The 17,820-nt window shown below is 35.5% G+C and overlaps 1 protein-coding gene across 3 annotated transcripts in view; it reads left to right on the forward strand.

Annotated features, from left to right (window-relative positions):
• The first annotated feature begins 11,473 nt into the window (after positions 1 to 11,473).
• The window catches only part of sgip1a (SH3GL interacting endocytic adaptor 1a), a 70,086-nt gene continuing 63,739 nt past the window's right edge, over positions 11,474 to 17,820 (forward strand). For 2 of the 3 annotated variants that reach the window (XM_028027669.1, XM_028027673.1), the window contains exon 1: positions 11,475 to 11,544. The gene's annotated coding sequence lies outside the window, so the exon portion shown is untranslated. Of the gene's footprint in view, positions 11,545 to 17,820 lie in introns of all 3 variants that reach the window. The other variant, XM_028027672.1, reaches the window with a different exon arrangement.

Genomic DNA, 17,820 nt, shown 5'->3' on the forward strand with positions numbered 1-17,820 from the left:
GAAGGTGTTTTTATGTGCGCCCTGCGAGCCTTCATTCTCTTTGATGTGGCTCTGTTTGCTGCATATTCAGAGGTTTGGCTCTAATGTGCTGAGATGGGAACACTGTGTGACACAGACTCAACACCACAGCCTACGCACAATCTGACTTGGCTGTCCTGACGTGACATAAGGCCGACAGACAGACACACACATAAACACTGTGCTCATATTTGTATGAGCAGAAATGTTTTTGCACACATATCGACACACAGCAGATGTCTGCAAGGTCTCTTCTCAACCTAAACATCACAGACTCAGTGAGGATGATAATCGAAAGAACAAACACCCTGATAGGGGAATTTTTTGTCCAATAAGGAGTGTTGTGTCCTTACACATTTTGGAATAGGGGGGTGATTGCATAAAGCCAAGAGAAAAATGGACTAGTAATAATGAGACTGTACATTTTTACATCATCCAAGTCATATTTGGATGTCAGAAACACAGTCACTGCTGCCAGTAAGCTACTTGGTACTTAACTGGCAGTTACTTACTTACTCTACCAAGTATGGAGAGCATTTACAAAGACACACTGGTGAAAAATAACATCATCCATGTCTATGCACTTTTTATTCCCACAAGTAATTAAATGTTTAAATGAATTAGCATAAGCCATTATATTTTGCCTGGTCAAACCCAATTGGTAAGGTGCTTGTGTGGGTAAGAAGACTGTTCCTTACTTTGTCTGTTGCTATTTACTATGTCTGCTGTTTGTGTCCTGTAGCAAGTGCCTGTGATTGTGACTGTATTGTAAATCCAATTGCCCCATAGGGACAATAAAGTTATCTAAAGGTATTACAGTTTTATAGTTTGGAACCACATTACTTTGCTTAACTATCAAACTTGGATGAGGAAGGTTTTTCCTTTCCTACCAAATTCTGCATACATGTTAGTATATATCAAGACAACATTTTGACATGTACACAGATTTATGTGTACATCTGTGCTGCTACTTCAGGATCAATATTGGAAATATTTCAATTCACTTACTTACTACTTAAGTAAATCAATAACAAGAGGGGAGTTAAACAATAAAAGTCTTTCCAGACATAGATTTAATCCCACTCAGTTCTACACATTGTTACCAACACTACTGCTAATGGTTAAGCTCCCACTGACCATGCATAACAATATGACCACCAGCATATAGTGAAAGACACTTGTCATCTCTTCAACATGGCAACAGTCACTGGGTGACAGTGAGGAGGGCTCCAGAGGAACAATGCCCACAAACTTGCAGGTCCTGACAATATCCAAGGGAGGAACCTAAATGACTCTTGAGTCGTCCATCGCTGAGCTGAATGGTGCAAGACGAACCTACCTACAGCTAGGCCCCAAATTATTAATTCCAATGTCAGGTTAAGGTGTTCATTTTACTCATGTTTTTTCTGAAACAAAGTAATATTTTTGTTTTGGGATTGTCCAACCAGAGTCCTGATTTGAATATGAGAAAGAATCTATGTAGGAAGCTAAATATTAGGGTGATGACAAGGAGGCCTTCCAATCTCTTACTTGGAAACATGAAGTAAAGATGGTCAGCTGTTCCAAATAGTCCAATTTTTAAAATCAATAATCCTTTTATATTGTTTGAGAAATGTTTGTTTCATTTACAGTCCGAAACTTTGTGGCTGAATAAAGGTAAATTTAAATCTAAATCCTTCAGGGTATGAATAATTTTGGGCTTAATTGTACAAATCCAAGTTAATTCTTTTTGAACTTTGCTGCTACAAAAATCTGTTGGAATATAAAAGTCTGTTGGGCAATATGATCTCAAGTGTAAAATTATGGCAAGGTTTATTATAAAGCTGCTTTTAAAGTCAATCAAAACAAAAAACTCCATACAAATTATTTTGTCGACTATTCGTAACAAAATGTAAATAAAAATAGAATCTGTTATCTCATCTATACCTTGTGATTTTTAACATTTTGAAAGAGGGTAGACCTTTTTAATACATAATAATGAGCCAGTATTTAACTACATCTAGAAAAATCCTTACAGACCATCAACAAACTATTGGCAAAAGAAATGTACATTAATCTAACATTAGAACTCAGTGAGAACAGTAAAAAAAAAAAAAAAAACCTGTGTATGTTCCATCCATGAAACATTTCTGATTTCATTTTGTTAAAAATGAAAACTTTTGAGGTTGCTCTTACATCAGCTCTGACCTTGCAATAAAGATTTATGAGTAACCCCAGTCATCTGTCACCGTGTTTTTTCCATTATCTTCTTAGCTCACATCCTTGACTCTAAGTGAGTAGGCTGTTCTCTTCTTTGGAATAGTCTAATCTTTTATTTCCTTCACCCCTCTGACACACTCCTATTTCCCATTGAGGAAGCCTCTTGTTTCTGATTTGATGAAAACTGCTTGCGTACATGTATTACATATGGGACCAGAGGACTTTCTTGTAACAGTAGAATAGCGATCCATGGGGATGATCCAGTTATCTAACAAAGCTAAAAACAGATCAAATCATTTCCCAACAGCCTACGTAAATGACACCACTTAACTTTTCCCTGAAGTGGCACAAAGGGAAAGATGAGACATTTGCACCAGGAAAAATAGGAAATGGCTGCTTCAAAGATAATAGGAGCTAGACCTCATTCTGGAAAATTCCCCAATGTGTCTTTAACTTGTGAATCAATTTATAAAGCTAATAAAATAGAAGGAAATGTAGTTTTAATCAATAAGCCCAATCAAAAATGTATATATTTGTTTGTAAGGTTTTTCTGTCATTATTTGCAGTAGATTAGACAGGGAATGGACAGAGAGAGAAGGTGGATAGACTTGCAGCAAAGGTCCCAGGAGCTGGAATCTAACCCCTGTTCAGCAGAGAATCCATCTGGGATAGTTTACTCAAGTCATATATTTTGAAACGCATTTATATCAAATACTAAGTATATAAAGTTATGAATTTGAAGAAATAATAAAATTTATATACAGTATTTTCACCCCTTACTCTGGTGTTTAACAATGTAATATGAAACATTGTTTTAATGGATACCTTCACAATAAAAATGAATAAATCTTATCTGAATAGAAGGGGGCTGTGCAGTGGTGCAGTTGGTAGCACTGTTGCCTTGTAGCAAGAAGATCCTGGGTTTGATTCCCGGCCTGGGGTCTTTCTACATGGAGTTTGCATGTTCTCCCTATGCATGCATGGGTTCGCTCCGGGTTCTCCGGCTTCCTCCCACTGTCTAATTGAACTCTAAATTGTCCTTAGGTGTGAGGGCGTGTGGGCATGTGTGGGGGTGTGCATGGTTGTTTGTCCTGTCTGTCTCTGTGTTGCCCTGTGACAGACTGGCAACCTGTCCAGGGTTGATACACATCTCCTCTGATTCATCTAGTTCAGCTATCATTTTCTACTTCCACCTAACTATATAAGCTCACTGCTTTCTATTTTATGTTAATAAGCGTCTCCTTCTCAAAGTTTGTTGTTGCTGTTAGGTTTCTGCAGCCAGCAGGGCACAGCTGATTCCTCTGATGAGCAGTGTTTGAAGTTGGGAGAGGAGCTGGCTCCAGGACCATTTGGTAGCATGTGTTGCATGAGTATATTGAAGTTTTGGTTTGCATATTGCTTCTAGAAGTCAAGTAAAGTAAGGGCTGGTTCCTAGATGAAGTGTTTTGTCTAAATTGTTGGGAACCTGGTTGTAGTATTTCTGTTCTGGATTGTGGTTGAACAGTGTGGTTGTGGAGAAGGAAAGGGAGGTTGAGTGTTTGTTTTGCTTTGCTTTTTTTTTTACTTTTTTATGAGCGCATAGGCTGTTCTGTTGCTGTGTGCTGGAGGTTGGTTTTCTTAAACCCTGTTGTTTTGAGCCCTTCTCCAAAACACAGGTCTGACGTGAGGAACGTGACAGGCTGCATATAAACAAAAGCCATGTCCACTACTGCTGATCTGAAATTTGCACAAGAGACTTACAAACATCCACAGTCCTATTCAAACTAAATAAGTGAGAAAATATTTTAGGATTCTACCAATAAAAATTCAAAGGTGTCTTAAAATGAATCATTAAAAATGAGTGAATATCTTAATCTGGCATAACTCTAATGATGCTCTAAATATTCCAAAGAAAATGAAATTCAGGAAACTAAAACAGTATGTCACAATCCTACTTGATAGGCTATTGGCTAGCATTTGCAAAGCAGCCAATCCAGGAACGCCATGTATTTTCTTTGATGCCAACTGGCTGTAAGGAAGACCAGGGATGTTAGTGTTAACACAATTTCCACTGGGTATATTCAGACATATTTGTTGTTTGAACTAATAAAGTAGACAGTCATAAATACTTTTAGGGGAGGTCTCAAATATTTGCAGATTTGAGCTATTTTCTAGTAATAAAATTTATTCTGGAATCAGAATAAAAGGATTGGCAAAGAGAAGCTCATAGCTGTGAGACAAGTTATTTTTTGTCATAGTGCACACAGAACTAGCCCTTCATGTTAGTAGGATAAAATAATTAATCTGACATGTATGGTCATTGGTCAGAAACCACAATCAAGCAGCCTAAGCCGCGGAAATATTTGTCAGGAACATTTATGACGAGCAACCCACTGGTGTATTTAAGATGCTTATTTTATTGTTATTTTTTTAAATAAGCAATTAGAATCTAAGAGTTCAGAAATATGAGATCCATTCAATACGGCTGGGTCAACATTCAATCCTGACCACAGAGGGTTAAATATCTTCTTACAGCAAATTATGTGGCCCCTGGATTTGCGTCACTGTGGTTTTATAGCTGGCTGTAGGGCCAGCAGGGTCACATACTGCTGCCGCTCTCACAGGAATACACTGTTGAAGTGATGAACGTAGCAAATGTTTTTCTTATTTTAACTAAAAGTAATTGGGTGAACTGGAGAAGGTCATTTTAAAAGCAAAATTGTAAATTGTTTCGGACTTGAGTTTGTCTTAGAAAACCAGTTTTGTCAGTTTTATATTTGATTTCATGTGTGTGCTTTTTTGGTGGGGAGGGGCGGGAAATCCACCTAAATGTCCCCACTGGTTCCCTGAGGAATCATTAACCTCATAAGTAAAGCAAGTAAATATACATGCGGCTATTTATATCACTACAGCCAATTAGTGGAGAGATTATGAAGTGTTCGAGGGTGCACAGAAATACCAGTGACAGTCTGTTAGAGAAAAACATCCTTAAGCTCTCATCACAGAGTCCCAGACTGCCACTGATTAGTTGCAATTTGTAGTTTATAAATTAGGAGTGAATCTTTTTTTAATTTTTAATTACTTTAATAAATGGTCCAAGAAAGACATTTCTTTTTTTAATTTTGAAAATGTTAAAACTTTTAAAACAAAAACAAGAGTTCATAAGGCTTATTGTTTCAGACCTGTGGACTAACAGCATTCTATGCACAAACATTTTTGTTGATTCAGTTAATTGATGAATCTGTAAGGTCATAAATGCTGGTTCAATATACTGTATTTTATTCATGAACAAATTTTGCCAAGTAGAATATTTTGAGCAAAAAAATCAACGAATGACAGAGCCCATTGTGCTCATTGGTACCTTCAAAGCAAGCAGATTATTTTTTTTTTGTATCCTTCCACAAATTTGTGGAATGGACACATAAAACAGTAAACACTTGTCTCAGCTGTTTATGACAGAATTATGTCCCTAATCTAATACAAGAAACAGGATTGTGAAAACCTTTCTAAAGGGTGACAAATAACTTCTGTTTCCAATTGCATTGGTTTTGTCACAGCTGTGGTGATGAACCCTTTGGTCCTAAACTTGGTAATCATTTGCTCTCACGCAACTTTGCCAAATCAAAAAGATCTTCAGCACATGGGAACAATTCTTTGGCTTGCATGAGAGTTTGTGAAATTACATGGGTGTGTGTGTGGGTGTGTGTGTGTGTGTGTGTTTCTTTTACTCACTGTCGTTGTATAATGCCTTGCCTAAAATAATTAGGTTATACTTCAAGGCATTTACAGTCTACTAAAAATGCAAGGCAAAACATCTACACAACTTTTAACAGGGCTTTTCTGTTCAGAAACGCATCATCTGCCCACTTTATTATCAGTTTTGATGATTTTATGATCTAGGTTGCTCACATCAACATCCTTTGCCAACAAAAGCTGCAAATCAGTTTGTCCCTGACATTGTACCTCAAATGAAATTCTATTAATTCAACAAATATGAGAAGAGTGAGAAAAAGTAGAAGAAAGATCCTTATTTAGAGCAGAGTCATGTAACAGCAGTTATGCAACAAACTCATAGTCTAGACATATTTTCAACAGCCAAAGGAATGAGTGTAAAAAGAGAAAATTGTTCAACTTAACTTGGTTATTATAACATATTTAATAAAGGTTTGGGGAAAAAAACTAGCAAAAAATATAATTTTACAAATTGCAAGCATGTAATGACAAAGCACTACAGAGATGTTATATCAACATTTACTGACAATCAGAAAAACCTTGGATAAACAGAAGGTTGCTTAGCTGCACTAAGAGTTCCAGTTTTTTAGATGGATTGGCAGAAATGCAGCCCTAAGTTTACAAATATACTCTATCACTTTATTAGGTACATGTGTTCAATGACTGCAGAAACTGCAAATGGAGTTCATCCGCAGAAGACCATACTGATCAAGAGCGCCACTCTTGTTGCAGAACAGGAAACTAAGGCTGCAGTTTACAGATACCTACCAATAATGAACAGAACAAGTTGGAAATGTTGGGTCTCAATTTCAGCTGCAGCGTTCAGATGCTAAGGTTAGAATCTGATGTACAAACAAGAAAGGACAGATACATCTTGCCTCATATCGACAGTCAAAATGGGTGATTTGAGGGAGTTTGTCTTGGCCCAGTTCTGCAGCAACTGTGTAATGTTATTATGCTCCAATCACATATGGACGCCCAGTTTAATCCATCAACATTTATGGAAAGGACAATGTCTGGGTATATATTTATACTGATAATTTGGTATATGAAGATACTGAAAAAGGGTAAGGTTTAAGACTGCTTAGAATAGTACCACAGAATCTGGTAAAGCAAAGCAGTCAGATAACTTTTTTCCTCATTATACATAAATATAGCACTGAGTCTTTTTCACATGGACAGTGCTTCCTGCATATGACACAGTTTGACAAGTTATATCTTAAAATATATCCCATTTAAATTTGCAACAGACATGCATCTGCCAGAGGACTACAGAGGTGAAATGACAGCATTCAAAGCTCTAAATGAAGGATCTCACAATAGAATAGGTAAATACATAAATAGTGGGCTCCCTCTACAAAAGGGAGTCTTTTGTTTGGATATCAAAGCGGAAGGTCAATACACCAAAAACAGAAAATGTGTTTAAATTGAGGATCAGTCCTACAGTGATTAAAATTGTCAAAAATGTTTTTATGCAAACAGTCTCGAACTGTAAATGCCTTTTCTATCTAACATAAACTATATAGTCCCACTAAAACATTTCTAAATTTAGAACAGATTAATCTATTGTCAGCTGATACACTTTAATTCCAAAGCAATGTAAAAACATAGAACGCACTTTATGCTTTGCTTGTTTGCTGGTGGAGAATGATTAACATTGTGATGATTGAAATATTGTGACATTTTAAGGCTCAAAATCAAATTTTCTTTGGAAAATTAGAATAGAATTACAAGATTAGAATTATATGGAATCAGTGATTAAAAACATATACAACAGGTTTTCCTTCCACTCAGCTTTCTATTAAAATGCTTGGCAACTACTCTGTTGTCAGTCATAGTCAGATTTTGTAGCTTTCGCTATTCATGGAGATGGTCAGTAACTGTGTATTGGGTTAAGTCAAACAGGTAATCTTCCACATGATTAACATAATATAACCATAACTATTTCTTGCTAATTGGTCTTTATTATTTCACCCTTTAAAGAATAAAATTTGGAGGTTTCAATAGCTGCAGGTGGACTGAATGGAGGCACAGTTGGTGGTGTTGCTACCTTGTAGCAAGCAGGAGCTAGTTTTAAATCTGGGCCTGCAGTTTGCATTTCCTTCCCGAACAAAGGTTCTCTTCAAGTAATGGTCCAGAATCAAAACTAACATTGTCCCAGGTTAGAGTTGGGTCCTGATCAGGGAGTACTCCATATATGTTATTATTAAAATGTTAGTATGAAATAAATATACAGATAAATTATTAAATTGTGTCTAATTCTTTATATTTTTTCTACATACTTTAAATATTTTCTAAATCAAGAGCCAGAAAATACAATATTGTGGTACTATAGCTGACAGACAATAATAGCAGTAAATATGAGTAAACCATTTAGCAGTTAATAAGTCAGTACAATTTAGAAAAATAAATAACAAGAAAATTAAACAATAAACTTCCCAGTGCATCATCAGCACTTGTAAATAACTTCCCACTTTAACAAACACCACATCTTGTTTCCACTGCCCCCTGCTGGGGAAGAAATAAGTTTAAACAAATTGGAAGGATTATACAACGAGATCAGAATTATATTTAACCATTAAAATTTGAAATTATTGACACAGAAAGGTATAGAAAAATAGAGCAACAAATATAAGACATAATTTATACCATAGTGAAATATCTAAGAGAAAGTTGGTAGAATATTTTTTTTACCAGTTACCAGATGATATATAGAATACTGTGGGTATATTTGACCACAGCAGCACAATCACACCAAGACTAAAGGTACATATCTAAAAACAAAAACTCATTGTTGAGCTTTAAGTTTATCAGAGGCAGAAAATCTTAAGATCATTACTACCAGGATTATGGTAATGATCAAATAAGATGCATGTCAAGATCTTAAATTGACTTCATACATGTCCACCTATTTACTTTGTAAGAGTACAAATCTGTTTTAATGGGATTATTCAGCCCCTTTGATGGGCAATGTTCCCTCTGCATGTATCAATTAAATGTGTTTGAAAGTCTGAAAATGTATACAAGTGCAGAGTGAGGATGACACTAACAAGAAAAAAAGGGCTTTTCCTCTCACATTGTATCACAGACATGAATAAATATGCTCTGTCGATCGAGTTGCCACAGCAACCATGCCTTGAATACCGAGTAACGTTTTCAGTATTTCTCTGTGGGATAACATCAAAACAGTAGCATACTGGTAATGTCTCAAACAGCACGTACTATAGCCCGACAAGGGACAACATGCGTTCTTATCTGCACGTGTTGAAAACAAGACAGAAAGTAAAACTTGATGATTTTGATCAATGAGTTTGCATCCATTACTACAAATTCTAAATGCACTTTAATTTGAATTTGACAACTGGTGGGGTCTGGCAGCATTATATTAACAAGATAAGATATGTTAACAAGATAATGCTACTACATTATGGCTGATTAAACAAATTATGGTTAATTCATACTTATTAACTAATACATTTTCCACACTTTGGTAGGTATTACAGTGAAATTTGTACAAAACAAGTGTGCTTGGCTGCTTGGTGTAGAAATTATCTTTGTGATCTTTTTTCTAACTATTTTTATCAGTGCTGGCAACCAGTGGCGTTTTTTGCACAAATACTGTCTTGGGTGACCTTCACCTTCTGCACCCCTGCAGGCCCACAAATAACAAACACAACCAATATGAACACCATTCTGGAGATGAATAAATGTGGTCCAGATTCTAAAAAAAAACAACAAAAAACCCAAACATGGCTATCACTATTCAGTTACATTGTGCAGCCATGTTTTCTTAAGTACTAACGGAGTGAAAAATACAGAAAAGTATCAGTCCAGATAATTTAGGGTGCAACTGACTGGACATTTTTGTCTGAGTCTCCTCCCATCCCCAAATAGCTTAAGTATAAATTAAGTAATGAAAATGCCTAAATGACCAAACTTGTTCATGCCTTAATCTGGTAGTATGCATACATTTCATTTAAATATGAATGTTAATTTGAGTTTATTAGTAGAATATAAGTCCCACCTGAAGAATAAGATTTATTCAAGACAAAGAGATCAAAAGTTGCCATTTTACGACCTCTTACTCTGTTTACATGCAGACAAACCCTGGTTTGATGTGAGTATGAGAGCCAGAACTTTCAGTTTCCCATTCACCATTCATTGCAGCACCACAGCACCTTTTCAACAAAGCTGTAAAACCAGAGAATCAACATGTGAATCAGATTGCATGCTAAAGCCAACTTGGTGTCAGGCTGTGCTTTCTAAAATCCAAACGTGGGTGGGTAAGAAAATACTTCCTTATTATGTAACCTTATTGGGTTGGATGTCAAAATATAGTGATTTGCCAGAGGAAATTACTTTTCAGGACTGGCTTTGATTAATTATAGTGAGAGTCAGTGAAACCAGACAGGCGAGTTGCTGTATAGCCAGAAGTATGAATCAGCTCAACTAGCTGGCTAAATGCATTTTTTTCCCAAAGGCATTTATTAATTTGATTTCATAATAAACAGAAACATGCAGGTAACCCCCAGGCTGTTTAATGCATTAAATTTAATTTGTTTTAAATTAGAGTATTGTTTCTTCCTTTCTGCTGGCAATGGTTTCTCCAAATGATAGTTTATACCTGTGACAGTAAAACATTTGATTTTACTGTTATATTTGCATCTATCTAAAATCAACTCAAACATGTCATTTCATTTATTGCTATATCAAAGAAAAAATTCTATTCCACATTGCTTTTACCAAAAGATTTAAGAATGTCAAAGGTTAATGGAAAAAAAAAATGTTGATAACTACCAATAAGGACAGTTATAAAGTAAAAGGTTTCTAAGGTTTTGGGACTCCAATGAAGCCCTCCAGGCCAGTCTTGCTTTGGTTAAGGTCAGTGTTCAAGATCTCCACAATGACAAACAGACCTTCAGAAAAAGACTTTCATACAGCAACTCTTTGTCTTCTGGAAAGTGCAAAAGTAAAAAAAAAACAAAAAAAAACAGAGGCCCGGTTTCAAGGGGAAAATTACAAAGACAAATTTCTTTTAAGTCACATTTGATATACTGTATATAGCATTTTGTACAACAACTAAAAGTAACATAGTTACTTACTTGATTGTGCTATAAAATGGAACTATGTGCCTAGAAAATATGTAATACATCCCCTTTAAAGGGTGGGTAAAAAGTATTTGTAATTTAAATGTAAAAAAGAAAACAAGTTAAACCATCGGTTTAATTTATTTACTTATTTTTTTTAATAGAAATTATAAAAATAAAAATTGTGCACATGTAATCTTCCAGATATTGGTAAATTAGAAATAAATATTATTTTAAAATATACATTAAACTATGAAATTAAACTCTGAAAGACATCTTTTTTTTTTTTTTCACAGTGGAAACAGACACAATGAGGACCGGGAGGAGTAGGACGCACTTCCGGGGAGAATTGATTGATTTACAAACGCCTGGAAAATAGGTAAAGAGTCCAGAAATGTTTCCCAAACATATACGTACTAACGAACTAAAAGCATGGCAGTTTTTAGCAAACAATGGTTTAAATGTAAACATTGTTGAGGCGGTAGCATACTGCCAACTGAGAGAAGCTAAACACGTTTACAAGTAAAAGGTAAGCTAATGTATTAGTGCACACCTTAGCTTGCATTTGATACATTATAGCTTTCTACAATGGAAAGTTGTAGATTAGCTTCAACTTAGTTTACAAGGGGTAATGCTAACTAAGCTCAAGTTAGTGTATGAAAAAAGTTTCGTTTTGTTGAAAATGTACTTAGTTTTGAAAAATTCCAAAATCGTGTAGGAGCTGTTTCACCGTGGCAACATGCCCATGGGTTGCAAATACAAGGTCGATCATCACTTGGAACATGATAAATGCTTCAGTTGTGCAATTCCCCTTTTCTGTTTCTGCAATAATCTAACTGTTGTTGTATAATTAGTTGCTAGAGAAGAGACAGGAAGTGTTGTTTTTTGTTCGAGTTAGCAACTTTAAATTTGGCTTAGAATAATAAAGTTTCTAAAAGGTTGTACAAGGCGAAAAGTTAAAGAAAACTATGGAAATATTTTATTAAGTAAATGTTAACATACTTATTTCTTGTTTATTCCGGAGAATATCTTGAAACTAAGGGACTTGATTAATTATAAAAAAATCTAACAGTTACGTTTAAACTAGAAAAATATTATTGACAAGTAGTTTACTGAAATTCTTTGTTTTAGGACAAAATGACTATCAAAAGTACAATTGTACATTAAAGCAAATGTGTACTTAAGTAAAGGTAATTGTATTTATATAGCACATTTTCAGCAACAAGGCAATACAAATTGCTTTACAGGAATTAAAAGGAAATGCAAACAAAATAACACACCGAGGGAAAGACCAAAAGAAGAAAAAGAATCTAATGATCTAAAGTATATAAACAAGGTACTCCTGTTCAGGGTTGCTAGATGAGTATAAGTAAGTATCCTCTGGTCTAATTCCTTTTCTGGGTTGGAAGAACAGGAGTCTAAAAAGTACTTGCTAAGGTCGTTTTTCTGGATTCTAAATTTGTTCTAATCCCTGTTCTGGATTGCTAAATAAGTATAAGTAAGTATTCTCTGGACTTTCTAAATATGCTCTAATTTTGTAAAAGTAATGAGTACTCTACAGTTTCTAAGTAATAATAAAAACAAAGTATTCACTTTCTGTAAGATTGTTTTCTGCATACTAGGTTTGTTCCAATTCCTTTTCTGGGTTGCAGTAATAGTCTCTCAGCATAATCTAAAAATTAATCTGAGAAGTTTAATATTGGTCTAAATAGTGAGTACTCTACAGTTTCTAAAAAAATAAAATAAGCTAAAGAGTGACTAATCTAATTCCTTCTCTGGGTTAAAAGTGAGTACTCCACAGTACAAGGAGTAAAACTGGTACAATGTGGATGAGAAGTTGGAGAAAAGATGAGTCAGATTAGAAAAGCAATTTAGGTTTCTTTAGAGGGGTATACACATAGTGCTATTTTATAGCACAATTAAGTAACTATGTTACCTTAAGTTTTATAAAAATGCTGTGGATATCAAACATAGTTTAAAAGAAATTTGACTTCACAATATGACGCCTTGAAATTGGCCTGTGCATCTTTAAGAAACCCCCACTCTGTAACATAAATTTGTATGTTGCAATTATTTTATGATTGAAGTGTATCTTCAAACAGAAGATACACTTTTGGGCTACAGTAACTGTGGAAGTTGAAACTGAAAGTAATTCCGGCATTTTGCTTGCTATTACTGTAAACTGTGCACTTCAAACACCAGGGTGGACTGTGTATTTTAAGGTTTGAGTAGGATTCTCATAAATGATGAAACCTTGGGTAAAATATCCTTTTTCCCAAAAACAAGTTGGGAAAGATGGATTTTTTTCCTGGTAACACAAGCTAATGTCTTTCATGTGTATGTAAATCAGTGAGATTGGAAAAAAGTTGGTCCCGAAAGAATCCTCATCAAATCTTTCATGCACAATACTATCCTTTATTTCCAATGAACTGTAAAATATTTTACAGTTAAAGTTGAAGTATATGTATTTCCTTTTAATTCATGTAAAGCACTTTGTACTGCCCTGTTGCTGAAAATGTGCTATATAAATAAAATTACTTTTACCTTTACTAGTCATTGTTAAGAAAAGTATTTATATAAATGCACCTCTTTGTTAGTGTACCTTGCCAGGTGGTGCGTAAGTTTACTACGTAAAGTGAGGTTGTCAAAGTGAAAACTCACTTTTATTTGTTATTTAAATAGAATCATTGGTGTTGTGGGTGTGATAGAAAAAATTGTTTTGAATTTTTGACAGGCAAGCAGGTCTTGTTATGTTTCTGTTATACATTATCTAGCAAAGAGAGAATTCTTAAAATAGTATTTTCACTCTTGAGTTTAATTTGAAATGTTTCTAGTCAAGCATATGTTGTGTTCCTGCTCTGCACAAGTATTTATGCTTTGCCAGCAGTGTACACACATTAGTCAGTTTCTTCAGGTTTATTTCCATGCGCAGTAAAACTCTCTTCAGCTGGATAGTATTAATCATTTGTTTGTCCATTAACAGTCTGATGAATAATTTAGGTTTTAAGTCTGGGGAGAATTGAATCAAACTACTAGAGAGCAGGCTGTACCTTATCAGAATAATTTTAGTTGGATCCAATGAATGTGAAAAACTCTCTGAGTTTTTTTGTTTTGTAACTTGAACAGAACAGGTGTTGGTACATGTGATCGCTCACATGGAGGTACACCTTAGGCCCAAGCATGCATAAATATTTGTGAAAAAAGAAGAGACTATTTTAATTTAAGAAATTGAAGAAATGTGAAAGATATCATTCCATCATCATTGTAGATATTGGATGTAGCACAGATGGAGAAAATCATCTCAACATTAGAGTGGTGAAAAAGAGTGTGTTCAAGATGTTGTCCATAACCTTTTAATGAACTTCCTTCTGAAAAAAATAAACACAGGAGTGGGAAGAAATTACATGATGAAATAAGAATGAGGTTTCAGTTTTTACTGTACTTGGGAATTCAGCCTGGGAACAATTCTGATCTGTTTCCTGTTTGGAGCTGAGAAACCCCACTAAAAAACCCCCTACCCTAGAGGTTCGGGGTATTGGACATAGAGGCATGACTGTGGACAAATCTGCTCCCCACCCGTAACAATATGACTATTGGAAATTAGGATGAGTTAGAAACGGCTTTGTTTTTGGAGAAATATGTAAAGTTGAAATTGCCTCTATCTCTTTAAGAAGCTTGAACCCCAGCTGACGCTCCCCATTCAGCACGTAATCACAACAGAGCTTCTCCATAAAGCTGTTTATAATCATTCTGAAGAGCTTTGTAGTTTAGCTCAGCAGACACAGAGTTCCAAAAGGTATTTGCTCATTCCTGCTGCCACTAGTCTGATGGAGCTGCAGTGAGGATGCATGAACATGAATAGAAGGACGAAGAATGAGTAGATTAATCACAGTCTAATGGGACGCAAGGTTCTATTTCTAATATTCCAATTTTATGTCTACCCAACATGATGCAAGTGTGGTATTATAAGTAGCAATATTTTTTCCTCACAAATGTCCAGAAACACCTTTATGTATAATTGTATATGTGTGCGATTCTAGAAGTTACAATGTATTTTCTGACTTGCAGAAGGTGTTGTTGCTGCTGAAGACAAAGTGTTCTTTATGCTGCCGTTTTCATTGGTATTTCATAGAGAATCCTTACCCTCTGGTATAAACGCATGGAGGATTCCCACAGCGTCGGTGATTTAGAGCTATTTTTAGGTCCTTGTTCTAAAAATTCTCACTGCTCTGTGTTGTGCCGGATCCAAATTTAGTTGGCTGTGAAACATGAGCTTGCTAAAAATAATCCTCAGTCCTATGTGAGTGAGATATTTCTGAAATGAATATTGTGAACTGTGGGGGAAATGGATTTAACGAATTATCTAGTGTGTGTGTGTGTGTGTGCGCAACATGAATAGTGTTCATTTTAAGACTTAAGAACTCACCGGAAGTGTTGGTGGTGAGGGATTTATGTGAGCTGTATGAGTGTGGGTGAGCTGAGGCTTTCTGTGAGGAGAAGCCTTTACATCCATATTTATCTGTACTTCTTCATACATAGGTTTGTACATAGACATACAGTAGTTTGTCCATGTCCTCCCTAGGTGCAGATTAATTTCCGGAGATTTGATTTGTGCATATTGACCTAGAACTGGTTATGTCTGCAAGTAGAAACTGTGACGCATTAATAAAAGTCCACACAGGCCTCCTAATGACGCATTTAACAAGACCTATAATTCACAAGGTTTCTTAAAATAGGTAGATCATTTTAAAACTCTTGGGTTTAACAGCCCATCAGAGCAGACAGAGAAGAATGAACCCAACTCTTGACCTGACAACAGATCATCAGAATGACTCGTCAGGATGCTCGAAGTATACACTCAAAAATGGCAAATGATCACAGAGGTGTTCCTCTACTCCCACTTCCACAAACATCCTGAGTCACCTAACAAACAAAACTCCATTCCTTTAAAGGGATCTCCTTCTGCATTCTAAAAAAATACACAACAGAGTGGGAAGAAATGCAGAGGCAATCATGTGAAAATCGTGTCTTTAAAAGCAGTATTTTATTAGATAAATAACTAAGTGCAGAGTCTGGTGCTAAAAGCTGCTTAAATAAGAAAATCAGAAGGATTTCAAAAAGTAAGAATATCGACAAAATGTTACTTTCTTCCAGTCAATCAGTCCAAAAAGTAAAACTAAATATAGACTAATTACACAAAGAGCGAGATATGTTGAGTTTTCATTTCTTTTAATTTTGATGATTATTACATAGAAGTAATGAAAACTAGTTTACTGGGAAATTTTATTGTAGAAATGTTGCCTGAATTTTGGTTGTCATTAGCTGTTAGACATGTTATATTTACTGAAATTAACAGTGAAATTTACAAAGGAGTGGTACATGTGACAAACTTTACAATGGATGAGCTGATTGCTTTGGCCAGAGAGGCTGTTAAAAAAACATCTTATTTGAACTACTGTAGCAGTGCAGCACTAACCTACATTAGCAGCATTCTCGTGGGTGTCCAGAACGAGCTTGAGAGAGCCAGAAATCAGGCATAGGGAAGGTTTTTTTCTCTTTTTATCTCAAAATTTCATATTGGACTGGTTTTGAGCTTTTTCTTTTTCAATGCCAATTAGGCAGAGGTATTGCTTAATCACCTCTTCTTGGGAATTACCAACCAAACACCGTATGTGCAATACATGTTTGAAACTCTCTGTAGAGGGATCATCTGACTCCATTATGTCACCTTAGTCTGCTTGTCCAGGCAAAGTCCAGTACTCACGGGAGCAACCTAATTTCAACCTCCCCTGTTTTTATAAGTATAAGCTGATTGTAAAGCAAGTCTGGTGTGTGTTTATTTAGGCCTTGGTCCTGTGTGGAAATGGTAATTGGTGTGAGTAAGAGGGACATATTGGACCAGTGTTGACATCCTGGAGACCATTAGTGAGACCACAGAACAGACCGGCGTAGTATCAGAGAGATGAGCTCATCTTTTCCATCCCGTGATCCAACGTCTAGAGGGGAGAACAGGGATTTCACAGGATGTAACATGACCCGGACTCTGGATGGCGTTTCAGATCAGGGAATAGTCAGAGTTAAGCGGTGTTTCCTTTGAAACTGGTGCAAAAGAGAATGAATACTATGGGAAATATGTAATCCAGTTTTACAATCGACTTTTTAACCTGATTCTCGTTTTGTCCTGAGTTGACCATAGGCATAGTGGATTTATTTTATTGAAACACTAGATGTCCCCAGACTTCTTTTTTCCCTTGGTGATTTCAGGCTGCCCTGTTTGGGGTTAACTGGCCCTCAATTAGCCCCGAAAACATGTTGAAAATGTGACTTTTTTTAAGGTTCTTTTTCTTCTCCTAACTTGTCCTAACAATGTTGGATCAATGTTGAAAGTCAGGCTCAGCTAATATTTTAACATTCACATCTACCATTGTCTTCAACGTGTCTTTTAAGTAGTAATTTTGTGAGAACTTCGACACTACAAGCACTCTTACTGCAGTGTTAAAATGAGAAATGTTGAGCATATTGTGAAATTACAAGTTACGCTATTCTATTGGTTTTACAGATAAGTAAATAATTTTTTAACAAGTCAACATCACATTTTAGCAATAGAAGGACTTTGAAAGAATTGTCTAATTAAAGTTTTGAAAAAAGATTTTGTAAGCTGCTCACATCAGATCTTGTTAACTCAAAGCATTTTTTCTCAAAACAACTTTTTTCTCGTAGTTTTACTACTTTCTATTTATAATATATATTTGACAATATTTTCATAATATTATGACTTCATTCCTGTAATAAGAAAAGTTTTTCT

The sequence above is a fragment of the Xiphophorus couchianus genome, chromosome 9 (assembly GCF_001444195.1).
Source record: "Xiphophorus couchianus chromosome 9, X_couchianus-1.0, whole genome shotgun sequence".
Classification (NCBI taxonomy): Eukaryota; Metazoa; Chordata; class Actinopteri; order Cyprinodontiformes; family Poeciliidae; genus Xiphophorus; species Xiphophorus couchianus.